General features: G+C 47.3%; 1 long non-coding RNA gene across 1 annotated transcript; it reads left to right on the top strand.

Annotated features, from left to right (window-relative positions):
* Positions 1-3,887: 3,887 nt before the first annotated feature.
* LOC114808731 lies at positions 3,888-11,337 on the top strand. The gene is made up of 2 exons (XR_003756522.2): positions 3,888-4,068; positions 9,142-11,337. It is a non-coding gene; the product is annotated as an uncharacterized LOC114808731 (long non-coding RNA).
* The last annotated feature ends 5,422 nt before the right edge of the window (positions 11,338-16,759 follow it).

Below are 16,759 nucleotides of genomic sequence, written 5' to 3'. Positions count from 1 at the left end.
TCATCCTCTGTCTCCTTCATGGGATCCTCCTCTGCCTCCCACCCACTAGCTCTAGGGGTCCCACAAGGTTCAGCTTTGGGTCCCCTTCTATTCTCCTTCCACAGCCCACTCCCATGGAGAACTCATTCAATCTCATACCTTCAGCTATCACCTCTATGCAGATACCAAAAATCTACATCTCCAGCCCTGATCTCTCTCCCTCTCTGCAATCTCTCTTTCCTCTGGTCTTCAAGACATCTCTTCTTGACATCCTCCAGTCAACTCAAGCTTAACATGTCCAAAACAGAACTCCTTCTCTTCCCACTCAAACCCTGGCCTCCCTCTGACTTTCCGATCATTGTTGATGGCACCACCATCCTTCCTGTCTCGCAAGCCCTTATCCTTGGCATTATACTTGACTCTTGGCTCATTATCCTTGGCTCTTTCATTCAGCTCACACATTTAATACATCACTAAATTCTGGCCTCTACCCACTAGTCCATGCTGCTTCTCTGGATTGTTCACTGGACAATGGGGCTCTGACATTTGATCCCTGGCAGGGAGGTAAAACAGAGGGTGGAGTTTCAAGGAAGGGAGGGGGTTAATTCTGTGGGCCCTGATGGCAGCAGGAGAAGAAGGATGAGGTTCTTTCCTTGCCCAGTCTATGTGGGAAGACATGGGGAGCAGAGGCTGCTGAGGGTACGGGGCAGCATTTCATTGGAAGGGGGAAGCATCTGCCTTCTAGAGGAGGGCAGGGGTTTCCCATCTCTGAGTGGTTTGGGTGTGTGCCTTCTCTTACTTAGAGAGGCTCATCCTTGGTCCTGCCTCTAACTCCCACAGGAGAAGCAGTATGGCCTAGTGGTTAAAATATGGGCCTGGGAGTCAGAGGACCTGGGTTCTGATCGTGGCTCCTCCACTTCTCTGCTGAGTGACCTCGGACAAGTCAATTCATTTCCCTGAGCTGCACTTCCCTCATCTGTAAAATGGAGACAAAGACTGGAAGCTCCACCTGGGACATGGGTTGTGTCCAACCTGATTAGCTTGTATCTCTCCCAGCACTTAGAAAAGTGCCTGTCACCTAGTAAGCACTCTACACATACCATTTTTTAATAGGCTGACCCTGTCAGACTGGGCTTTTGTGGTTTCCCATCATAGTGCTATCCCTAGAAGGAATTGGCAAGGAGGTGGCAGGAGGCAAGGCCCTGGTGAGTGGTGGGGAGGCCTTCTGATGGGAGAGGGAAGATGAAAGAGACCGCGGAATTCGAGCCAATTCTTTCAGGAACAAAGAATATCCCCTTGCCAGTCACTGGCCACTACCCAAGGTATAAGCCTGAAACGTAGGGCACCTCTGGGCCCCAGCCCAGCTCGAAGCAACTCCAGCTATTGGAAGGGCCCACTGGCCCCTCAGTCCCACTTGAAACAGGGACAGTGGTGCATCCAGGCCACTGACTCTTCAGGTGTGACTACCACAGTGACAGGCCGAGATGGTGGGTGGGCAGATGTTGGATACCGTTCCGCAGACTTGAATGTCGATTTGCTTTCCTTCTCGAAGGTCTATTGCAGGGCAGCTTTGTTTGGAGGCAGGGGGTTAGTTCAGATGGCATTTGTGGAGCTCCTTTTCCATTCTAGAATGGCTTGGTTGGTGGATTTAGCATCCTTTCCAATCTGCTCCCAAGGACACCACTCCAACTCCTGATTGAAGCTAGGGTGCCAAGTTTGGGAGATTGAGCGATGGTGATGTAACACTTCCGTGCCTGTTCTGGTGGGTCCTGCAGCTAAGATGGTGCAATCAGTTATTACATGATCCTTAGAGTGGTAAGGATGCAGGAAATTCGGTCTCCTCCAGAAGTCCTTCCCTGACTAAGCCCTCATTTACTCTTCTCCCACTCCCTTCTATGTCACCCTGACTTTCTCCCTTTATTCAACCCCCTCCCAGCCCCACAGCACTTATGTCTGTAACTGTAATTCATTTATTTCTATTAATGTCTATCTCCTCCTCTAGACTGTAAACTCAATGTGGGCAGGGAATGGGTCAGTTTATCATTCTATTTTACTCTCCCAAATTCTGCACACAGTAAGCACTCAATAAATACGATTGAATAATTGAATAAATGCCCCTCAGCTCGCTGCTCTCCACTCCTCAGGTCTCTGCACTCCATCCTTCAAGGCTCTCCCGATCTTCTTTCTGCCCCTCAGTTCTGTGGCCTTTGTCCCTCAGCACTCTGTGCTCTGCCCCTCAACTCTCTGCCCTCTGCACCTCAGCTCCCTGATCTCTATCCATAAGTTGTCTAGCCTCTGCCCCTCTGTTCGCTGGCTTCTGTCCCTCACCTCTCTGGCCTCTTTCCCCTCGGCACTGTCGGCTCTGCTTCTCAGCTCTCTGCCCTTCAGCTCTTAGGCCTCTCTCCCTCAATTTGCTGGCCTCTGCCCCTCAGCTCTCTGACCGTTTTCCCCTCAGCACTCTGTTCCCTGCCCCTCAGCTTTCTGGCCTCTGCCCCTCAGCTTTTTGGCCTCTGCTCCTCAGCTCTCTAGTCTCTATGTCTCATTTCTCTGGCTCTGCCTCTCAGATCATTGGCCTCTGCCCCTTAGTAAATAAGAAGAATAATAATTATGGTATTTATTAAGCACTTACAATGTGCCAGGCACTGTACTGAGCACTGGGGTGGATTCAAGGTAATCAAGTTGGACACCGTCCCAATCCCATGTGGGACTCACTGTCTCACTCCCCATTGGAGAGTTGAGTTGATAGAGACCCATAGAAGTAAAGTAACTTGCCCAAGGTCAAACAACAGGCATGTTTTGGAGTAGGGATTTGAATGCATGACCTATTGACTCCCAGCCCCCTGTTCTATCCACTACGCTATGCTGCTTCTCTACAACTCTCTGGCCTCTGCCCCTCAGCTCTCTGGCCTCAGCCTTTAGTTCTCTGGCCTCCGCCTCTCATCTCTCTGGCCTCTGCCACTCACTTTTCTGGCCTCTCCTCACTGACCCTCAGAGATCCAATCCCCTCAGTTCTCTGGTCCTTTTAAATAGGTTTCTGGTCCCTGCCTTCAACTCTCTATTTCCTCTTCCTCAGGTCCCTGCTCTCTGTCTCCTGGCCTCTGCCTGCCTGGTCTCTGTCCCTTCTGTCCTCGCAGCTCTCAGGAGTCCCAGTTCTCTACACCTCAGCACTCTACACCTCATCTCCCTGCCACTCTAGTTTCCTGTCCCTCAGCTCCACACCTTTTGGCCACCTTCTGCCCCACTCCCTCCCCCTTAGCTCCCAATACCTCAGCTCCCAACCCTTCCCATTGTTAGTGATTGTTAGTACCATCACTCATCATATCCAGACTGGATTATTGCATCAGCATCCTTTCTGATCTCCCAACCTCTTGTCGCTCCCCACTTAAATCTGTAATTCACTCTGCTGCCTGGATTACCTTTGTAGGGAAATGCTCTGGGCATGTCACACCCCGCCTCCTCACAAATCTCCAGTGGTTGCCTATCAACCTTCATATCAAGCAAAAACTCCTCACTATTGGCTTAAAACCTCTCCATTACCTTGATCCTTCTTATCTCACCTCCCTTCTCTCCTTCTACAGCCCAGCCCGCAAGCTCCACTCCTCTGCTGTCAACCTCCTCACTGTTGCAGGACTGGCGTGAGAAGCTAAGGGCCTGGGCTTGTGTCCTATCCCCTCTGTCCCACCTGAGCGAGGCTCAGGGCACGCTGGTCTAAGACAAACATCCCTCTGGGACCTTGAACAGGATAACAAAGAACATTGTGTTTGCCAAAGAGCTGAGTTCTAAGCACTGGATGTAAAAACAACTGAACCTTGACTGGAAGATTAATCATTATTATGGGTACTGTATAAAACCAAGAGATATGGTGAGATCATTGTTATGGGTACTGTATAAAACCAAGTGATGCGGTGAAATAAACTAGTCTATTGCCATGAGTCTTAGACTCGCCTGGCCCGCTCTTTCCCCCCTCTCTATTTTCTTCACTGAGCACTCATCACGCCAAATGCTGGCATTTGGCGCCTGAACACAGGGACACAAGGAGGAAGGAGTGACTCAGCGCCTTACAACACGGAGCTCCACTGAATCATGAAGGTAAGGGAATTTCTTATATTCACCAGGCTAACCGCGGGGATTTCCCGATCTGAAACTTTCCGCAGCAGGGATGGGTCAAGTACACTTTAAAGATAGGGAACAGTACATTAATTTGCTTAAGAAGGTGCTTAAGGAGAGAGGGTTGATCATCACTAAACAACAGATAGAACAATTTTTGGAATGTGTCAAGAAATGTTGTCCATGGTTTCCGAAGGAAGGAGTTATTGACTTAGAACAGTGGGAAGTGGTCAGAAAACAGATGAGTGAAAGATATAGACAAGAAGGCCCTAACTCTTTCCCTGTTGCAGCTTTTTCTAGATGGAATGTCTTGAAGATATGTCTTACTCCTGAGAATCAAGTACCTTTAGTTCATAAGGTCCTTAAGGTTGATACCGCAGCAGGGCCAGATTTGCCTCCCCAGCCGCCACCCACCTTGGCCCCCAAGATATATCCCAATCTTGAAGATTTTCATTTCCCACCACCGCCCGAAGTAGATTCTTCTTTTTCTAAGGAGGAAAGATAGGATCCCTGGTCTCCAGTCACAGTGAAACCAAACAACCCCACCCCACTCCAGAAGGCTATTATAACAGCCGCAGAGCAAGACCAAGACATTCCTCTAGATTTTCTCACTGTTTTCCCTGTCATTGAATACCCAGACTTGCGTATACACACGGACCGACAGGCATATACATGGAGGGTCCATGCCGCCCCATTCGGTGGTACCTCGCTGGCCTTTGACCCTTGACCCCTGGGCCCAGGGGTTGGGGTCTCCATCCCCAGGACCGGCCAACAGAGCCACCCCCACCTCCCCTCCCTTCCCACCCCTTAACTCCAGCTCCGGCCACCGCCCCCCGCCCCCAAAACTTTCTGCTTTTCCACTTGGTGCAACCGGGTGGGCCTATCATGACAGACCTCTGTAATTATGGTTTTTTTTAAAAAAAGCAAACAACCAGCTCACATACACACTTCAAGCCTATCAGAAAATCATGATAGCGGGAAAAACAGCTTGGCAGAAGCTGCCAGATAAGGGAGAGATGAACTCCAGTTTTACAAAGATTTTACAAGGGCTGTCTGAACCTTTTGAACAATTTGTTAGTAGATTAACAATGGCAATACAGAGGAGTGTAGGGGATCAGACGGCCAGAATTATACTGTTGAAACAACTTGCATATGATAATTGCAATCAAGACTGCAAAAGAGCCTTGGCAGGGAATAAAAGGACTATGAGAATCACTGACATGATACGGAAGTGCCAAGATGTGGGCACTGCCTCTTTTAATGCTAATTTAATGACTGCAGCTATGCAGCAACAAAATGCTAAGGGTACATGTTTTAATTGTGGAAAGGAAGGTCACTTTGCAAAAAACTGCCTGAAAGGAAAGGGAATGCCTTCCCGAAACACCTGCCCTTCATCAGTGTGCCCTAAGTGCAGAAAGGGAAACCACTGGGCTTCTGAGTATCGCTCAAATTTTACCAGAGAAAGAACCCCGATATCGGGAAACATAAAAAGGGGCCAGCCCCAGCCCCGACAGATAATAGGGGCAGCCCTAACATTCAGTCAGGTTCGCTCAGTAGCCAAGTATCCCCAGCATACCGCCAGCTCTCCTATGCAGACCTCACCAGAGCCACCCCAGGAAGTGCAGGATTGGACCTTCCCTCAGCTGTACAAGTAGTACTGACTCCAGCAATGGGAGTTCAAAAAATACCGACAGGAATCTATGGGCCTTTACCTATAGGTTTTGTGGGTCTGGTGGTAGGGAAGAGTGGTATGACCCTAAAATAATTAAATGTAATACCCGGAGTAATTGATTCAGATTATATAGGGGAAATCTCGGTATTGGCTTATGCACATAAGGTTGTCCAGTTTCCTGAATGGACAAGAATAGCTCAATTGTTGATACTTCCTTACAAGCAGGTTGGGAAAACATGTCAGAATGTTAGAAAGGCTCAAGGATTTGGAAGCTCAGGAAATTAAACCTTCTGGGCCCAAACAATCACTTTAGAAAAACCACAACTGACTATACTTATCGAAGGGTAGACCTTCAGAGGATTAATAGACACAGGGGCTGACAAGTCGATTATCGCCAAAAGGCATTGGCCCCTTTCTTGGCCCCTCCAGCAAGGGAGTGCCCCGTTGGCAGGAATAGGAACAGTAGAAACACCCGCGCAAAGCAGTAAGTTATTAAAATGGGAAAGCAAGGAGAAACAAGGATATTTCCAACCATATTTAGTTGATGGACTCCTGATCAATCTGTGGGGAAGAGATATACTCCAGCAAATGAAAGTGATGTTAACTACCAAAACCCCTTTATCATAATGGCCACTGCCCCACAACATTATGCAGAAAAAATTACATGGCTTTCAGACAAGCCTATCTGGGTGGAGCAGTGGCTGCTAACAAAAGAAAAGCTACAGGCTCTAGAACATATTATGAAAGAACAGTTACATGGAGGACATATTGAGGAGACCACCAGTCCGTGGAATTCTCCAGTATTTGTAATAAAAAAGAAATCAGGAAAATGGAGAATGCTTACGGATTTAAGAGCAGTAAATAACACCATGGAACCCATGGGTCCTTCACAACCAGGGTTGCCCTCTCCAGCCATGATCCCGCAGGAATGGTCGTTAATTATAATAGACCTTAAAGACTGCTTTTATACGATCCCACTTCAAACAGAGGATCGAAAAAGATTTGCATTCTCGATGCCTTCTATCAATGTTAGAGCTCCCGCCCAACGATATCAATGGAAGGTATTACCCCAAGGCATGAAAAATAGCTCTACTATGTGTCAAAAATTTGTTAGCCTAGCCCTAACTCCAATTAGACAAAAGTATCTGAGTGCTTATATTATACACTATATGGTTGATATTCTTTGCACTCACCCCCACCATAACACACTTAATGAGCTGTTAGGCCGCTTGACCTTATCCTTGTCAGAATATGGCCTGATCATAGCACTGGACAAAGTAGAGAAACAAGCACCATATAATTATCTGGGAAGTATTGTGGAGAAACAGAGGTTTAAGCCTCAAAAATTACAATTACGAAAGGAGTCTTTAAAAACATTAAATGACTTTCAAAAACTGTTGGGGGAAGCGGCGTGGCTCAGTGGAAAGAGCATGGGCTTTGGAGTCAGGGCTCATGAGTTCGAATCCCAGCTCTGCCACTTGTCGGATGTGTGACTGTGGGCAAGTCACTTAACTTCTCTGTGCCTCAGTTCCCTCATCTGTAAAATGGGGATTAAGACTGTGAGCCCCACGTGGGACAACCTGATTCCCCCATGTCTACCCCAGCGCTTAGAACAGTGCTCGGCACATAGTAAGCGCTTAACAAATACCAACATTATTATTATTATTATTATCAATTGGATCAGGCCCTATCTAAAGACCAACACTCACCAATTAACTCATTTATTTTCTACTTTACGGGGACATCCTGATCTGACCTCACCCAGAACCTTAACCTTAGAAGCTCAGAGGGAACTTGAGATTTTGGAAGAAGCAATTAGCAGTGCCCTTTAGATCAAATACATGAGCAAGAAGACTTCTGGGGTAGTATACTTTCTACTCCAGGGACACCTACCGCAGCCTTACATCAAAAGAAAGACATACTAGAATGGTGGCATATGACACACCTAATCCCTAACTCTTTAAACATATCCTACAATGGTAGCACTATTAATTCAGAAATTGGTCAGAAGGAATATTTGGCTGACGGGAAGAAGTCCTACTATTATTCATCAGGCATACACCCAAACCCAACTCACTCGATTAATACAGAATGATCCTGAATGCCAGATAGTAATCTCCTCGTTCTCAGGTTACTTGGACTCTCATCATATGGAAAACCCCATTTTACAATTCATGGAACCATACTCATGGATTTTCCCTAAAATTACCCTCATCTCTCCTATTCCTCAAGCAGATCATGCCTTTACTGATGGATCCTCAAAAGGAACTGCAGTTTATTACATACCCCGCAACATAACTGAAATAAGACATACGGGGCTTAAGTCGGCTCAACAAAATGAATTAACCGCGGTAATTATGGTTTTACAAAAGCAACCTCAACCACTCAATATTCTTACAGACAGCAAATATTGCTTCCAAGTTGCCTCGAAAATTGAGACGGCTAAATTAAAATTCTCTAACACTTCTGATATATTTCCTTTGTTCTTACAACTCCAACGAGTTGTTCAAGAAAGAAAGAACCCCTTCTTTATTACTCATAACCGGGCACACTCCGTAATCCCTGGCCCCCTAACTCAAGGCAATGCAGAAGCCGATTACCTGACACAAGTTATTGTAATGCCCCGACTGTGCCTCCAGCTCTTCATGAGGCCTCAGTATCCCATAACTACTTCCATCAGAATGCCTACATACTATGAAGGCAATTTCATATTACAAAAGAACAAGCAAGACAAATTGTCAAATCATGCCCAAAATGTAGCCCTTTCTCTTCACCTCCCACAGACACTTCAAAAAACCCTCGTGGACTTAGTCCTAACCATATTTGGCAGATGGATGTTACTCATTATTCTTCCTTTGGGGAATTACAGTTTATTCATGTAACTATAGATACTTATTCCTCCTTTACCTCTGCCACTTTACACACAGGGGAATCTACTAAACATGTCATAGATCACTTATTGCAAACGTTCTCAGTTATGGGAATCCCAACACAAATAAAAACAGATAATGCCCCTGCATATACCAGCACAGATTTCAGAAACTTTTGTAAAACATTCAATATTTCCCATATTACCGGTACCCCCTACAACCCTACTGGACAAGCTATTATTGAGAAGTGACATAAAGATATCAAAACTTATTTACAAAAACAAAAAGGGGGAGAGTACTTGTCCTCCCCTAAACGATGAATACTTATGACATTATACACCTTAAATTTCTTGACAGCAGATGTTAAAGGATTTACACCTGCAGAGAAACATTTCCAACAAAAGGGAGCTCAGAAGTCTGCTCTGGTCATGTGGAAGGACCCCCTTACAAATACTTGGTATGGTCCAGATCCTCTACTAACGTGGGGACAAGGGTATGCTTGTGTCTTTCCAGAAACGTTTGAAAAACCAGTGTGGATTCCTGAAAAGAATGTCCGAGCATGTTCCTCAATGAGATTCCAGAGGAAAAGGAAGAAGCCCAGCAGAGCCACTCGAACCGAAAAGATTCCAACGTGGGGGCAGATAAAAGCACTCACATTTCAGGCGATGACGGTGGTAGAAAACGCTAGACAATTAATGACACCTGAGAATGTCTTTCTTGCCATGTTGGTCTTTTTTATGGGTATAGGGTATAGGGTCTACTGGGAGAACAGTATTGGGCATACCTTCCCTATCCGCCATGGACATGGGAAGATAGACTGGGAGAAATATATACCAATAATTCCAGACTCATGGGGGGATATAATCATCCTTTTCTATCTGATAATATAACCGCAGTAATAAATGTTAGTGCACTAGCCACCCATACTCCAATATGCATTTATAGAAATGGCAATGGCAATTTTACTGGACCGTGTCTACAACTCGAAACAGAGAAAACTTGGGTTCATGATAAAGAACTGGGAAATATCATAGAAGGAAACAGTGCATATGTTTATGTGGAAAAACCTACGCTGAAAGGAGTTCTCACAAGAAACTTCACCCAGTATCCCCGAATACCTCTCTGTGCCTTTGCGAGTCATGTTTGGCCCGGTTCTAGCAATAAGTCATTGATACCTGAAGAACCTATCTTCCCCTTATGGGAATTATGTCACCTCTCTTACCCTGAAGAGATACAATTAAATAGTCACACAGAGCCAACAAAATTGTGGAATTGAGGTGCACATGACAATTCGACTCATCAGGCACTCTTGAAGGGTGACACGGGAAGTTTTCCTGAAGAGATATTACAACCTCCCACTTTAGTAGAATTTCGAGGACTATGGAGGGCCTTTTCGACCTTAGACAGAATTAATCATACTTACTTTGAAGCCCACGTCCCACTAAACCATAGGCCCAGTAAAGAGAAATTTGTCTTTCATCACTGCATGTGTAAGAACTCCTCAGGCGTTTATAGTGCGTAATATATCCATGGTAAATGAAAGTTGTTATTGGAACATATCCTGTATAAATTGTACTCTGAAACAGTGTATTGATATTACGGACAACCATAAAATAATCATATTGGTGGAACAACCTGCATTTGCAGTTGTTCCTACCAATATCTCCCATGAATGGTATTCATCATCCAGCAAACATGCACTCCAGTTAATAGCGCACGGATTAAGTAGACCAAAGAGGCTTGCGGGTTTACTGGTCACTGGTCTCGTCGCGTTAGCATCACTAATAATATCTACTACTGTGTCTACTATATCACTGCAAACTGAGATGCACACTGCGGGGTATGTTAACGAGCTCGCCCATAATGTTACTATGGCATTTCAGGCCCAGGAATGAATTGATAGAGATTTGCTATATAAAATTAACTTACTTGAGCAATCAGTATTATACTTGGGCACTGAGATAGAAACTTCGAAGAAAAAGCTCTCGTTGCAGTGTGACTATAGATACTTGTATGTCTGTGTTACTCCTGTGAAATATAATACCTCGGATGAAAATTTATCTTGGGTTAAAATAAAGAATCGGATGCTGGGTGCATGGCATCAATCTAAAATCACATTGGACATGGATCAATTAAGAAAAATAACTGAGGAAATCGAGAATAGTCCTCATTTGAATGAGCACCCTGAGGATAGTGCCCATATTGTATTAGTTTCATTGAAACAACTTAATCCATTCAATTGGGGATCCGTAGGATTGCATACCTTACCTTATCTATTTGTCTTCATCTTGGTATTACTGATGTTTCCTCTTATTTACTCGTTTTTTGGCAACCACTCTGAAACCCTTGCTAACTCAACTTTATGAGCTTCGGCTAGTAAATAAAAAAGGGGGAGTTATTGCAGGACTGGCGTGAGAAGCTAAGGGACTGGGCTTGTGTCCTATCCCCTCTGGCCCACCTGAGCAAGGCTCAGGGCATGCTGGTCTAAGACAAACATCCCTCCGGGACCTTGAACAGGATAACAAGGAACATTGTGTTTGCCAAAGAGCTGAGTTCTAAGCATTGGATGTAAAAAACAACTGAACCTTGACTGGAAGATTAATCATTGCTATGGGTACTGTATAAAACCAAGAGATATGGTGAAATCATTGTTATGGGTACTGTATAAAACCAAGTGATGCGGTGAAATAAACTAGTCTATTGCCATGAGCCTTAGACTCGCCTGGCCCGCTCTTTCCCCCCTCTCTATTTTCTTCACTGAGCACTCATCACGCCAAATGCTGGCAAAGACCGTGAACCTCACGTGGGACAACCTGTTACTCTGTATCTACCCCAGTGCTTAGAACAGTGCTCTGCACATAGTAAGCGCTTAATAATTACCAATAATATTATTATGATTTGGGGAAGCAATGCAGTCAATTCAGTAAGAGGGAAAAAGGTTTGGGGCAAAACTGCAAGGAAAAGGGAGTGGGGCCCAAACAAGAACGAAAAGGGTTTGGGGCCAGACCTGCAAGGCCTGGGGTCACCGGATGATGGGGTTCCATATTGGAACCCAAAGGTTTTGGGGCATTACCTGCAAGGCAAACTCTGGCGGAGTTCAACCTGGTACTAAAAGGGGTCAGGACCAGAGCTTCAAGACAAAGTGTCTTGACCAAAATGGAACGAGAGAGTTTCGGGGCCCAACTTGCATGGCAAAGTCTGCGGGGCCCAACCTGGAACAAAAAGGGTCAGGGCCAAACCTGCAAGGCAAAAGCTGCGGGGCCCAAACCTGAACGAAAAACGTATGGGGCCATACCTGCAAGGCGACCTTGAGGGGGCCCAAACTGGAACCAAAAGGGTACCGGGTCAAACCTGCAAAGAAAAATTTGGGTGGGGGGCGGGGGTGGGCAGCAAACTGCCACGCCAAGTGTTCAGGGCATAACCTGTGAGGCAAAGACTTGGGGAGCAAATCTCCAAGGCAAAGGCTGGGGGGCCCAAACTTGAACCAAAACCGTTCAACGCCAAACCTGCCGGGCAAAATCTAGGGTGCCCAAACTGGAACAAGAAGGGTTAGGGGCCCAATCTGCAAGGCAAAGTCTGGGGTGCCCAAACTGGAACAAAAAGCGTTTGGGGCCAATCCTGCAAGGCAAGCTCTAGGGGGCCCAAACTGAAAACAAAAGGGTTCGTGGCCAAACCTGCAAGCAAAGGCTGCAGGGCCCAAAATGGAACCAAAAGGGATCAGGGCCAAACTTGCAAGGCAAAGGCTGCAGGACCCAAACTGGAAACAAAAGCATTCTGGACCCAACCTGCACTGCAAAGTCTGCCAGACCCAAACTGGAACAAAAGGGGTTTGGAGCCAAACCTGCAAGGCACAGCCTGTGGGGTCCAAACCTGAACGAAAAGGGTTCGGGGCCAAACTTGCAAGGCAAAGCCTGGAGGGACAAACCTGCATGGCAAAGACTGTGGGGCCCAAAGTGGAACCAAAAGGATTCATGGCCAAACATGCAAGGCAAAGGCTGCAGGACCCAAAGTGGAACCAAAAGAGTTCGGGGCCAAATCTGCAAGGCAAAGGCTGCAGGGCCCAAACTGAAACGAAAAGGGTTTGGGGCCAAACCTGCAAAGCAAAAGCTGTAGGGGGGCAAACCTGCAAGGCAAAGTCTGGGGGGGCTAAACTGATACCAAAAGTGTTCGGGACCAAACCTACAAGGTAAAGGCTGTGGGGCCTAAACTGGAAGCAAAGGTGTTCGGGGCCAGAGCTGCAGGGTAAAGGCTGTGGGGCCCAAACCTGAACAAAAAGGGTTAGGGGCTAAAACTGCAAGGCAAAGGCTGCGGGACCCAAACTGAAACAAAATGGGATCGGGGCCAATTCTGCAAGGCAAATTCTAAGTGGGCCACACTGCAACAAAAACAGTTAAAGGCCATACCTGCAAGGCAAACTCTAAGGGTCCCAAGCTGGAAACAGAAGGATTCCGGGTCAAACCTACAAGGCAAAGGATGCGGGGGGTCAAACCTGCAATGAAAACTCTATGGGGCCAAAACTGTAAACCAAAGCGTTCGGGGTCAAACTTGCAAGGCAAAGATTGCGGGACCCAAACTGGAACCAAAGGTTTCTGGGCCAAACCTGCAAGGCAAAGGCTGCAGGGCCCAAACAGGTATGAAAAGGGTACAGGGACAAACTTCCAAGGAAAAGGCTGTGGGGCTCAAAGCTGAAGAAAAAGTGTTCAGGGCCAAACCTGCAAGGCAAATTCTGGCGCCCTAACTGGAACAAAAAGGATTGGGGGCCATACCTGCAAGGCAAAGGCTGTGGGAACCAAACCTGAATGAAAAGCGTTCTGGGACAAACGTGCAAAGCAAAGAATCGGGGGGCAAACCGGCAAAGCAAAGGCTGTAGGGTCCAAAACAGAACCAAAAGGCTTCCGGGCCCAACCTGCAAAGGGCAAAGGCTGCGGGACCCAAACTGAAACGAAAACGGTTCATTGACAAACATGCAAGGCAATCTCTGTGGGGATTAAACTGGAACAATAAGGGTAGGGAGCCAAACCTGCAAGGGAAAGTCTGCGGGGCCCAAACTTGAACGAAAAGGGATCGTGGCCAAACCTGCAAGGCAAGGTCTAGGGGTCCCAAACTGTAATCAAAAGGATTCAGGGCCAAACCTGCAAGGAAAAAGCTGCGGGGCCCAAACATGAACAAATAGGGTTTGGCGCCAAAGCTGCAAGGTTAAGGATGGGGGGCAAACTGGCAAGGCAAAGACTGTGGGACCAAAAATGGAACAAAAAGCATTCCGGGCCTAATCTGCAAGGAAAAGGTTGTGGGGCCCAAACTGGAATAAAACTGGTTCGGGACCAAACCCATGAGGCATAGGCTGCGGGGCCCAAACCTGAACAAAAACAGTTTGGGGCCATACCTGCAAGGCAAACTCTTGGGGTCCCAAACTGGTACCAAAAAGGTTCCGGGCCAAACCTACAACGCAAAGGCTGCAGGACCCAAATTGAAACCAAATGGTTCGGGGCCAAACCTGTAAGGCAAACTCTGGGAGGGCCAAACTGGAACAAAAAGAGTTGGGGGTCAAACCTGCAAGGCAAAGGCTGCTAGGCCCAAACCTGAAAAAAAAAGGGTTCTGGGTCAAAACTGCAAGGCAAAATCAAGGGAGCCCAAACTGGAACGAAAAGGTTTCAGGGCCAAACCTGCAAGGCAAAGGCTGCGGGGCCTATCGTGGAACCCAAAGGGTTCAGGGCCAAAGCCGCAAGGCAAGGGCTGTGGGGCCCGTACTTGAATGAAAAGGGTTGGTGGACAAACCTGCAAGGCAAAGCCTGAGGGGACAAACCTGCAAGGCAAAGACTGTGGGTCACAAACTGGAACAGAAAGGGTTCGGAGCCAAACCTGCAAGGCAAAGAGTTTAGGGGGTCCAAACTGGTACCAAAAGCGTTGGGGCCAAACCTGCAAGGCAAATTCTTGGGGGGCCAAACTGCTACTAAAAAGTTTCAAGGCCAATCATGGAACTCAAAGGCTGTGGTACCCAAACTTAAAAGAAATGGGTTGCCTGGAAGGCAAACTCTTGGGGGGCCAAACTGGGACAAATAAGGTTGTGGCCTAAACCTGCAAGGCAAAGGCTTTGGGACCCAAACTTGAAATAAAATCGTTTGGGGCCCAAACTGGAGCCAAAAATCTTCAGGGCCAAACCTGCATGGCAAAGGCTGGGGGTCAAACCTGGAACAAAAGGGGTTCGGGGCCAAACCTGCAAAGCAAAGGCTGCGGAGCCCAAACCTGAATGAAAACCATTTGGGGCCAGACCTGCAAGGCAAAGGCTGCAGTATCTAAACTGAAACAAAAAGAGTTTGGGTCCAAACCTGCAAGGCAAACTCTGGGGGGGAGGGAGGGTAAACTGAAACCAAAAGAGTTCGGGGCCAAACTTGCAAGGCAAAGGCTGCGGTACCCAAACAGAAACGAAAAATGTTCAGGGCCAAACTTAGAAGGCACACATGGGGGGGCCAAACTGGAACAAAAAGGTTTTGGGGTCAAACTTGCAAGACAAAAGGCTCAAGGGGCAAACTTGCAAGGCAAAGTATTCAGGGCTTAACCTGCAAGGCAAAGACAGCAGGGCCCAAACTGGAACGAAAAGTGTTTGGGGACAAACCTGCAAGGCAAGGCTGCGGGGCTCAAGTGAAACGAAAATAGTTCAGGGACAAACTTGCAAGGCAAAGGCTGCTGGACACAAACTGGAATCCAAAGGGTTCAGGCCCGAACCTGCAACGCAAAGGCTGTAGGGGCCAAGGTGGAAAGAAAAGGCTTCAGGTCAAAACCTGCAAGACAAAGGCTGCGGGACCAAAACTGAAAAGAAAAGGGTTAGGGGCCAAAGCTGCAAGGCAAACTCTAGGGGGTCCAAACTGGTACCAAAAGATTCAGGACCAAGTTGCAAGACAAACTCTTGGAGGGGCCAAACTGGTAACAACAGGGTTCTGGGCCAAACTGCAAGGCAAAGGCCACAGGAACCAAACTGGAACAAAACAGGTTGGGGCCAACCCTGCAAGGCAAACTCTGGGGGGGCCACACTGGAACAAACAGGGTTGGGAACCAAACCTGAAAGGAAAAGGCTGCGGGGTCAAAACCAGAATGAAAAGCATTCAGGGCCAAACCTGCAAGCAAAATCTAGGGGGTCCAATCTGGTACCAAAAGGGTTTGTTTCCAAAGCTGCAAGACAAAGGATGGGGGGTGCATACCTGTAAAGCAAAGGCAACAGGGCCAAAAGTGGAAACAAAAGGGTTCCAGGCCTAACCTGCAAGGCAAAGCCTGTGGAACCCAAACTGGAAACAAAAAGGTTCAGGGCCAGACCTGCAATGCAAAGGCCGCGGGGCCCAACCTGAACGAAAAGTGATAGGGGCCAAACCTGCCAGGTAAACTCTAGGATGCTCAAATTGGAACCAAAAGGCTTTGGGGACAAACATGCAAGACAAAGACTGTGGGGCCCAAAATGTAGCCATTCATTCAATAGTATTTATTGAGCGCTTACTATGTGCAGAGCACTGTACTAAGAGCTTGCAATGAACAAGTCGGCAACAGATAGAGACAGTCCCTGCCGTTTGACGGGCTTACAGTCTAATCGGGGGAGATGGACAGACAAGAACAACGGCAATAAATAGAGTCAAGGGGAAGAACATCTCGTAAAAACAATGGCAACTAAATAGAATCAAGGCAATGTACAATTCATTAACAAAATAAATAGGGTAATGGAAATATATACAGTTGAGACGAGTACAATTTGAGCGGACGAGTACAAATGGGTCCAGGGCCAAACCTGCAAGGCAAAGGCTGTGCGGGATGGAGGGAGGGGCGGCAAACCTGAAAGGCAAAGGCTGCGGGGCCCAAACTGGAACGGAAAGGGTTCAGGGCCAACTCTGCAAGACAAAGGCTGTGAGGGAGTCCCAAACTAGAACCAAAATGGTTCAGGCCAAACCTGCAAGGCGAGATCTAGGGGGCCCAAACTGGAACAAGAAGGGTTTGGGGCCACCCCTGCAAGGCAAAGGCTGAGGGGCCCAAAACAGAATGAAAAAGATTTGGGTCCACACCCGCAAGACAACTCTAGGGGTCCAAACTGGAACCAAATGGACTCAGGGCATTGCCTGCAAAGCAAACTCTTCAGGGGGCAAGCTGGTAC

The sequence above is a fragment of the Ornithorhynchus anatinus genome, unplaced genomic scaffold (assembly GCF_004115215.2).
Source record: "Ornithorhynchus anatinus isolate Pmale09 unplaced genomic scaffold, mOrnAna1.pri.v4 scaffold_153_arrow_ctg1, whole genome shotgun sequence".
In the NCBI taxonomy this organism is placed as follows: Eukaryota; Metazoa; Chordata; class Mammalia; order Monotremata; family Ornithorhynchidae; genus Ornithorhynchus; species Ornithorhynchus anatinus.
The sequence above is the reverse complement of the archived record's forward strand: the minus strand, read 5'-3'. Positions and strand labels throughout refer to the sequence as shown.